A 10,232-nucleotide genomic window follows, 5' to 3' on the forward strand; every position below is an offset into this window, starting at 1 on the left:
TCCCTACACTCATAAAGAATGCTTCTGAAAGCTATGCCAGCACATGGAGCCCTGTTCTGCTCACATTAAAATAAAAGGTGAAAGTATCCTGAGCATCAGTAGATGGAGAAGGTAGGAGATGGAGAAAGCAGAAATCCATACAAGAAGATCAGGCCGTCCAAAAACCAAACCACTTTTCCCAAATTACTCTCTTTTTTCCTCATAACTTACATTTTCTTTTCAACTTACTGAAGTAATTCCTAGCAGTTTCTGGGCTGCTTAATTTCTTTCTGCTTCTGCAGGAGTCTCCGTGACAAAGGCAACTGCATATATATGTGCTTCAGAATCAAGCTCTTAGACTGGTATTTATCAGCTGTGCAAATGCTGTTCCTACAGGTGTAGGTGGCTACAGAAAGGTGAATTTTACAGAACTAACTGTTGATCTACTACAGATGAAAATTGTCAAGTCCAGACTCCCATACTGATTATTACTGTCTTATCATAATTCAATTTATTTTTACAGCCTTACCTAACTTAATTATTCTGGTATACTATGTCAATCAGTTGCCCCTGCCCAACACTGTTTTTTTTAAATACGGTTACATTGCCAACATAAACCAAAACAAAAGCTATTTCTTTCAGATGTGTTATATATCATTGGCCTGATTAATTCTAAGTCCTAAGAAATAAAAGTCCTAGGAAATATTGCTATGGGAAGAAACAGCTGTGCAAACCCAAACTTCTTATTTATGCCATTCTCAGTCTCTTGCTGACTGGTCAGGGTCTTTGGCTGGTTTACGTCCTTCTGAACAAATTCTTAAAAGAAGCAAATTGTTTGTTTGTTTTTTAAAAATTCCAGAGTAGCTCTGTAAATACAACATTTCGGAAGACTACTACAGATTAGATGTGTTACAGCTTATATCAATAAATCTGCTTTATCAGTATGTCAGAAATCTTGGGAAATACTTCGTATTGTCTGTTACCGTACCACCACAAAAATGTTCTAATCTAGTATATCCTTCGCAGAGCCTGCTTAATAATGAAAAAGCTGCCATACAGGATAAAGAAGTGAATACAGATAACACAATGAAGCCTGAAAACGGGGACAGAGAAAACTCTCCAGGCCAAATGGAAACCTACTGGGATTCTGTAAATGAACCAAAGAGGCGTTCATTCCCCTTTTTTTAAGAATCGGTAAATCAGTCTCAATTAGAAATTCTTCTCAATTCCAAATACGAATTGTCATCATTTATTAACACAAGGGTGTCACTATGCATTAAAATGGTAACAAAATGAACCTCACAACTGTAATTTCTGTAATTCCAGTTTCACAGCTTGTTCCCAGTTAAAGTGGAATATCATTACTGGATAAGCCAGAAGGACTACTGGTAAAATAAAGGGTAAACACTCTGAAAATCATGTCCTGTCATCTGCTGAGACCACTCGGTCCCGTGTCTCTTTCAGTCATGTAATAATTTATTGATTATGAAACTATTCAATAAAACACTATTACCTAACTATGATCTTATTTTAGTGCAGCTGTAGCTGAAACCAATGGAAGTTTTGCCTGCAAAATGTTATGTCATGGTTGGATGCTAATTTTTTACCTCCAGGGAAAGTTCTACTCCCTTTTTTCATAGAGAGCTCTTAAAACCACAGAACTCAGACTTTGTCATTTTTTTAGGTAACACACATTAATTTAATGACATTTGCTTAGAGTTTCCTGTTTGGAATGCATACAGAAAATACAGTAGAGAGTCAGGGACAATTCATCCTTTCCAAAGCATTTTTAATTAAGTGCACTTTCTAACCTGGCCAAAAAATGTCACATCCTGAAATGTATCTTTTCTAAAGATATAAATAAACATAATAAGGTCACTGAGGGCACCATGTTATGCTTAGAACAAATAATGGAAGTATACCAAAGGTCTGAGAAAGCACTTCAGCCAGTGGAGTGTGAATGCACATTAACTTTCTGCTATAAACATTACAGGCCAGTTAGATGATTAATGCTATCAGGCACCAACAGCTTTAACACTGGTTTTGAAAGAGATTTTTTCCAATACTTGTTAATATTATTTTTGTGGTAACATTTATTGAAGCATAAATATAAACAAACTCCATAAACATGAATTAAAAATGCTGCCACTTCAAACGCATTCAGAAGAGGTTAAAGGATTTGCCCAAAAGAAGAGGAATTCCTGAGAGAACAAAGCACAGGACAACAGCACAGTATATCAGTGTCACTAACGGGTAACTTTTCCAAAAATGAACCGATGCTCCTTCTTTCTACCATTTCCCTCACTATTCAGAACTATAGTTTCAGCTAGAAGGGATTAACTAAAGAAATATACGTATTCGTGTACTACAGAATGAATCATTTCATTGCTGCTGTCATTTAGTTTTCAATGCTGAACTTCCACGTGGGTAGTAGGGTAGCATCCCATGAGTAGCAGCAAGCACTCTACCCCACTCTGTCGTCTTTCTGTGCATTTGTTGTCTGACCAAAGTTTTAAATCTCAGGGGTTTTCTTCCATTTACAATTTTCAGTACATTTACAAGAAAATACCTACCATGACGGGTGATGTCTCTAAGCAGTCCTTCTTCACAACCCATTTTTGACACCATAATATTAATTATATCTCTTCTCCAGAGGAAAAACAGTGGTAAAAAAGCAAGCTAAGGTTTCTGTTTCCTTATGAGCTATGCTATGAAGAACAGCCAAATTCCACTGAAGTATTTCATTACTAGCTAGCATAATACTGAATCACAGCACAACTAACAAGTATAATTGCATTCAGAAAGTTTCATTTTAAGAATGTGTCAAACATGTAATTTGATTAGGGCGTGTGAGTATCTGTGCATGGGTTGTTCATGGTACATTCTTACGTATGTGAATCATAAGGCATTATGAGCCACCTACCTCCTGGTAGTAGGGAAGCTGCAATATTCCTTCCTATTAGAAAGAAACCTGGAACATCTTTTAAAAGTTGACAGCAGTGCCGGCACACATCTCTTTTAACGCCTAAGCCTGCTAGTTAGACCATTAACATTCATGACATTACTGAGAAACAATAGTTACGAATTTGCTAATTAAATGAGGATTTGGATAATAATAAATAATAAATCTGGTAATAATAAATATTCTAAAATTAAAAAAATGAAGCATCAGTATGGCATTTACAATTCTGAATACCTCTATTTTTTGTAAAATGTTGCTGATTTTAATGGGGGAATAGATTGTCAGCTTATTAAAGTCTGGAGCAGGTTTATTAGCTAAATAGACTGTACGTTAGGAAAAGAGCATTAATTTTGCCTGTAAGAGGTAAGTATTTCTGTTCAGGATTATATTTTTGTTTAGAAGACATGTAAGATTAAAAATCATCTTTCAAGTAGCTACTGACCAGGCTTTCTGCATACCTTAGCCTGTATGTTATAAACCTCCTCTGTTCATAACTTCAGCTGCAAAGTCCATCACCCTTCTGGAGACGCGGCAACTCGGTCTTCAAGTCAGCTCAGCTTACTGCGGCACCTGACTAGAACAATAAGATGTTATGTCAACAAGGCATGCAATGATTGCAAAGTCAGTAACTGTTGATAAATTTCCTCTACAACAGCCACAAGTTACAGTTCTTATATAGCTTTTTCCATTTCCCACATCTATAATGGAAATGACGTTATGAATAGCATCTTTCTCTGATTTTCATCAATCAACTAAATAAAGATATTTGTACAATTAAAACAGCGTTTAGAATGCTGCCGCATCCTTGGGGCAGAGGCCATATGTCCCTGTTGTTTTACAGTATCTTGAGCAACAGATTTCTGCTGTAAAAGCAGAACTTTAAAGAGCTGCTGACAATTCTGCAATAACAAACTAATAGGTATGGCTGAAAATGATTGAGAGGAAAGAAACGCTTAACTTAGAAGCAAATTCCAGATTTCTATGCGTTATGTATAAACAAAGAAATTTTAAAAGCATGAAAAATAACACACGGACACACCACAACCCCCTATATTGGGCTGATTGCAATGAAACTGCCCTTTGCTGTATGATGATCATATAAAATGCAAACAAAGTCACTTAGCATTGCCGGCACTGCTTTATTATTTCAGGTGAAAAGGAATACAGTGAAAAGAATTTAGAAGGGGGATGGATAGTGTCAGCAGTAACAACATACATGATTACACATTACTATAATTAGCAATGGAATTTAAAGAATTAAAAAAAGCAACATATTTGCTTTGGTTTTAACTCTGCTTTTGACTCAGCTGCAATTCCATTGATATACTTAGCAGAAAAGTTTATCTCAGTCTTTTTTAAAATATAAACGCATTAGGAGGAGAAATGCGGTGACCAAAGGTAAACACTTCAATACAAAAAGGGCCCTAAAAACCCCTCCAGAAGGCAGTTTAATCCAAATCTGGGATAACTATGGATTAAGAATACATTGATGTTAGTTTGTGCTCCCCTCTTTCAATACTACGACCGCATACTAACATGCTTTGGACTATTTTGCCCAACCCTTACATTGACCATCTCTTATGTTATAGTTCCTTTTCTCACTTTGATACACAAATTTGTGACGCAACCTTACAGCGCCACTGCTAACAATCTGTATGCTTCGTTTCTTTTATTTCATTCTGAAGTGTGATTCTTAAAGGTTACAGGTGTGAGTGGAAAAGTGATGCTGAGGTGCCACAAAGGCCTGCCCTTAGAGTACCTCAGGCTCTGCTTAACCGCAGTTGCAATAGGCTTGGAAACATTCCTGTAAAATTGATGAATGATTTATCTGATCTGAAATACCTGCATGTGCATTTGCAGCAGCTTTCTATGCAAATCAGGTACTCACGCACACAAATTATTCTAGTTAGCTACAGGAGTCTATGATGACCTAATCTGCACGTTCAGCTGTAGTACACCTCTGAATTAGCATGAAAACTGTGTGCATCTTTTGCATGCAGAAGTGCACGCCCAATTAGATTGAAAGGCGGATCTTTTATTATCCCTGCGTGGCTCTCCTATACTTTTAATTGGAATGTACACGTTACCAGCATTCACTTTAACTCATAAGAACATTTGGAAGATATAAGGAATAACGTGCTTAAAATACTAAAGAAAAGTTTTGAAAATAAGTATATTCATCCTTTGAATAAGTGTAATTCTCATATAAATTTTAAAAATTTGGGAAAACATCTTCTCATATGGCAATAAATACCTGCAATTAGTACTCTTATGTTACAAACTTTGTCAAGGTTATTATATGCAATACTTGTTTTCACAGCCTCACAAAAAAGGATCCTTTTAATAACTTGCTGTATGGGGACAGAGGAGGTGGACCGTGAGGCACAGCAGCACTGATTATACCCTCACTAAAACACAAAATAGCCAGCAGATAAATTGTGATTTAACAAGTGAGCCAGGCTTAGAGCTGTCAGATAACACTACTTCAAAGGTGAACAATAAAGTTTATATAAGGTCCTCTGTCAGGGTACAGCCAGCAAAACCAAAACTGACAAGCTGGTGAAATACTACTTGTACCTGGACTTTCATCCTTTGGCTCCAGGAAAAGCAGTTGCTGGACTAACATGAGTTTAAAGAAGGAACCACATGAAAATAATATCCCGTAATATATAGAAATATAGGCTATTGACTCAAGGTATAGAAAGACACATCATCACTGGTAGTAGCGTAAACTATTTATAACCTCTGCATGAAGACCAGTTAAGTTGAGAAGCAAAACTGAATAAATATAGGCATGTGAACTTCCAGTAGTAAAAATGGAAGCTTGCTGAAAATTGCATCACTTCACTTTCTTTATAATGAATTTGAAAAGGGATTCACTTCAGTAAAAATTTCTACTGTGAAGGGTGAAGACTTTGCATGAGGCCAAGGTTCTCAATACTGAAACCCATTAGGGACCGGATTTGTTTATCTTCTCTTCTTTTTAATGCTATTAAGAAGGTCGGGTAGAGAGGGATAGAGTTACAGCTTGCCCTCTTCCTTATGTTGGCAATATATAGGAAAGGCCACAGGAACGCTGGCAGTAGCATTTCTAAAAATCGAATATACACTAAAAAGGAATCAGAATGCTTCTGTGCTACACTTTGCATTGGGAACACAACATTTTCCCACATTTTCTCTCTGTTTTGATTGCAAAAATAATTAATTTTTTCAGTATCTTTAAGTTAAACCCCAAGTGATGTTAAAATTCAAAACATTACAATGGCAGAAACTTTTGCAGGTGCTCCCATCTACAAAAACAATAAAGTGGACAACTTTGCAGCTTTAGAGGCAAGTCTTGCTTGAGCCACAAAGAAGTCACTATTTACTAGTGAACAAAAAGATGAGAGAATTCTCACTTCTTGTGATTTATTCCAGTGACAGGGTTAATGACACAGGTAGACATGCCCATTGACTCATTAAATTGAATAGCAAGACACAGCCAGAAGTTAATTTTCCTTTGGTATGTGCTTAGGCACCTCGTTATGACAGTATTTGTGTCACCAGAATTTATTCCCGACCTCAAGTGGAGTCAATCTTTCAGTTCAAATCTGCGGAGGCATTTTCGTACAACTTTTTATCTTTCAAAGCTCTGTAACAGCCCGTATCTTTCGTAGATCAGGCACCGAGATGGACTTGCAACATGTGAATTAGTTTATTACAGTGGTACTGTCGCTACGGATGTTTTGCTACACAAATATGTAGATACGTAGAATATTAATGACGACTTTCATTCATAGGCAACATATGAATGATCAATAAATGAGGTTTTCAGTGTCTAGCAGAAACCTTTTAGCAAGGTTTGATGTAACATTTTGAAATATGTAATCTCTGGTGCAGTAGATATAGCTGAGTGTGCCACTCCGTATGGTAAAAAATACACTGAAGAAGCCTGGCTTACGCTGAAGCGTGGCTGTGCAAGTTTGTAAACATTTGCTTCAGGAATATCCTGAAGATAAACTTGAAGTTGGAATCGGGAGCTATGCAATTTGAATCCCTGCTGAGACGGAGGGTACGTGTTTTCCATTATCAAGGTACACTGTGGCAATCAAGGAAACTATCAAGAAAAATGGGCTCTGAGACGCCTCGTATTTCAGCCGTGCTAGGAGCTGGGATTTTTTTTCCCATCACGGTATCAAGCAATGATATTACAGGGAAGGCCAGTTGTTAAAGGAGAATAAAACACCTGTGTCATAAAAGTGTTGGGAAAATGCACTAACCTCTGTGAAATGGATTTAACTTCTTGGATATGTGCTAATTATCACTTAAGTATGCACCCCAAAATACTTGCTATATTAGAATTTTGAGAATGTCAAAGCAGTTTTGCCTGCTTTGCAAGCAAACTGAAATAAAGCAAAGGTAATTTTGACATACCATTTGAATGCCTTATCCTGAATTTCAGTCCCTGTTTCTGCAGATATCCTGCTAACTGGTTGCAGTTAACACAGTGGGCGCTTCTAGAGAACTACAGACTGGCGGGCCTGATCCTGACTCCTGGGAAGGTTATGGAGCAGACCCTCCAGGAGGCTCTGCTCAGGCACAAGGAACAAGAAGATGACTGGGAGCAGCCAGCTCCGACTGACCAAGGGCAGACTGTGCCGCACGCGCCTGCCCAACCCGATATTCTGCAGTGCAACGACCGGCTTTATGGACAAGGGGAGAGCTGTGGATGTTGTTTACTTTGATTTCAGCAAGGCTTTTGACACGGTCTCCCAGTATCATTATAGCCAAACTGGTGAGATATGAACTAGACAGGTAGACTGTACAGATGGGGGAAAAATGACTGAACCATCCGGCTCAAGGCTTGTGATCAGCAGTTCAAGGTCCAGGGGACTTCAGGGTGTAAGCTACACACAGAACAATATAACTGGGAACATGTTTATGGGTAATGTGAAAGGGGCTCGTATTCTTTACTTACAGTAGGAGTGGAAGGCTCTAAGCTACTTCCAGGCCTGTCCATTTATAGACAGCATATTAAAAAACAAACGAGCCAATGACTGTATGTCTCTTAAGAGAGAAGAAGATTTACTTTAAAAATGAGAAGCATGTTAATTGCCAGAGAATTTAAGAGGCTAAAATCTACCACTAGCTAATACCCCCTAGGATTTAGAATGTGGGGAGTAATAATCTTCAGCTGGAGACATTATTTTTCTGTATACCTGAGTGGCACAAAGATCAGGCAGATTTGCGATTTTGATCCACTGTGTTTCTCATGTTGACGTGTCTATGAAATACCACTGACACGTGCCTCACACAATAACTGGGAATGTTCTCTCTGCCACAGAAGGAAAGTGCTATTGCCAGTGGGCAGCACAGAAATTTAGAAATACTGGGTGGAAAAATCCCCAGTATGGCCAGATCCAATCCTCTTTGTTTGGGAAGTATCTGAACACCTCCTTGAAATGTTGGTATGGGATACTGACACATACTGCTCTGTTTTGATTGTTTTTCATTAACAAAAGGATCAGATCCACACTGTTTATCTCATCATTAATTATGTTAATCAGTAAGTTGAATCTGAATTACTCTATACTTTTAGTCCATTTTGAATGTCACCAGTGTATTTGGGAATGTCAGTGATATCATCAGCTCTGGGTGTAAACTGTAAGAAATTTTCAAGGCTTCGATTAAAAGAGTAAGTTAATCGCAGGTTCGTACTCAAAATTTGTCCTGGATGCACTTGCAGTTTTGCATTGTGTATTGGGTTTAAATGGCCCTCTCTTGCTATATAAAATAACAACATAAACAAAAAGGATCGTAACTGACCATAAGCCATAGCACAACACTGACGGAAAGCACTATCAAGTGCCCTCGGTACATAGGCAGAGATTCATTACATAATTTTTTGAGATTAGTAATCTCCTTGCAATAGGAACAGATAAAACTACACAGCTTTTGACTATGAAACTTTCAGTGTCCCTTGAAGTTTCTTCAAGTTTTTGCTACATAGATAATTTCACATGTGGAACTACTTATTTCCTCAAATCAGCACTTCAGAAAACTTTATGGCCCACATTAAACATTGTATTGCACTGTTACGCCTGCCAACAATAGAGGTGACTTTGGTCACCGGTCTTTGATAGTGACACATGTAACTGTTTCCTGTAACAGCAGGGCTCTTTCTGTTCTGCATCTGGATTTACTGTGATGAAGCAGTTACACTGGTTGGGTCCACTGCCAGCTCATCTCTGGCGTTCACCAAACAGCGTATTTTGCAAAGCACCTGGGTAAGGACTGCTGTCACTGATACTCAAACCACTGAAGGCCGTAAGGATTGCAAAATCAAAAACTGAAGGGAGAATTCAGCTTCTGATGTACACAGCTGCTTGACTGTTTGTCATATCGCAACTGAAGGAGGCAGCAGCCCATTTCTCCAGGACTCCATACTCCCTTCCGTCAGTCACTTCTTGAGAGCATGAGGATTAAATTATCAGTGGTCTGTGCCTCAGTTTACTATTGGGAACACCGATATATTAAACCAAGGATATTTTGAGATTTAACTAAGTGGTGTTTGCAGATTATGGAAACATTCTATCCCAAACATAAAGCATGATTTTTTCATGCTGATACTGTGAATGTGCACTGGCAAGATGCACAGGCACACGCCAAGTTCCCGGATCTCCAGTCATAGAGATAATGGCCACAAATTATGTGCATGCTTCTTCCAAATCTCGTAACTCTAGGTGTGTGGGACAAGGTTACTCACTAAAAATAGTGCTGTCTCAGGAGCAGATTCCACACAAGCCAGAACACGCCATGGCAGCGTATGTGTGCCGCAAGACCAAATGCAGCAGCCCACAGAATGGAGCGGTGTAACTCTGCTTTACGACTTTTCTTGGCAGTGGCACCGGTTTGGTTGGAACAAAGCCGGCATCGGCTCCTTCGCGGCTATCCAGAGCCAAACGATGTGCCACACTGCATCGCAGGGCCCCGTCCCACTGTCCCTCCATCGCTTCGCACAGCACCGACGCAGGTTATTGTGCGTCTCGCGTCACGCGAGCGGCAGTGGTGCGGACAGCCTGAGAAGCGCTCTCCAAGCTACACTGTACAGATAGATGGAAACAATATATATTTACTGTGCCTCTTCTTTCTCTTCCTATCCCCTCCAGTAGTATTAGTCTCTTCACTGGTATTTGCAGCTTTTTTTTTTTTTTTTTCCATTCACAGTCATCACTAACGCAGCTTTACCACTATTTTGAAGAAAAGAACGGCAGTGCCAGCGACGGGCGGTGTGCGTGTGGCGGGGGGGCAG

At 38.9% G+C, this 10,232-nt stretch overlaps 1 long non-coding RNA gene across 1 annotated transcript in view; it reads right to left on the reverse strand.

The window, feature by feature from the left end:
* LOC118451764 overlaps nucleotides 1–10,184 on the reverse strand; it is a 13,897-nt gene extending 3,713 nt beyond the window's left edge. Inside the window, exons 1-2 of the long non-coding RNA XR_004841320.1 lie at nucleotides 9,687–10,184; nucleotides 3,400–3,515 (exon numbers count right to left, since the gene is read on the reverse strand). This is a non-coding gene — a long non-coding RNA (uncharacterized LOC118451764). The remainder of the gene's footprint in view (nucleotides 1–3,399; nucleotides 3,516–9,686) is intronic.
* Between the last annotated feature and the right edge of the window lie 48 nt (nucleotides 10,185–10,232).

Source organism: Egretta garzetta, unplaced genomic scaffold (assembly GCF_000687185.1).
Source record: "Egretta garzetta isolate BGI_Z169 unplaced genomic scaffold, ASM68718v1 scaffold120, whole genome shotgun sequence".
Lineage (NCBI taxonomy): Eukaryota > Metazoa > Chordata > Aves > Pelecaniformes > Ardeidae > Egretta > Egretta garzetta.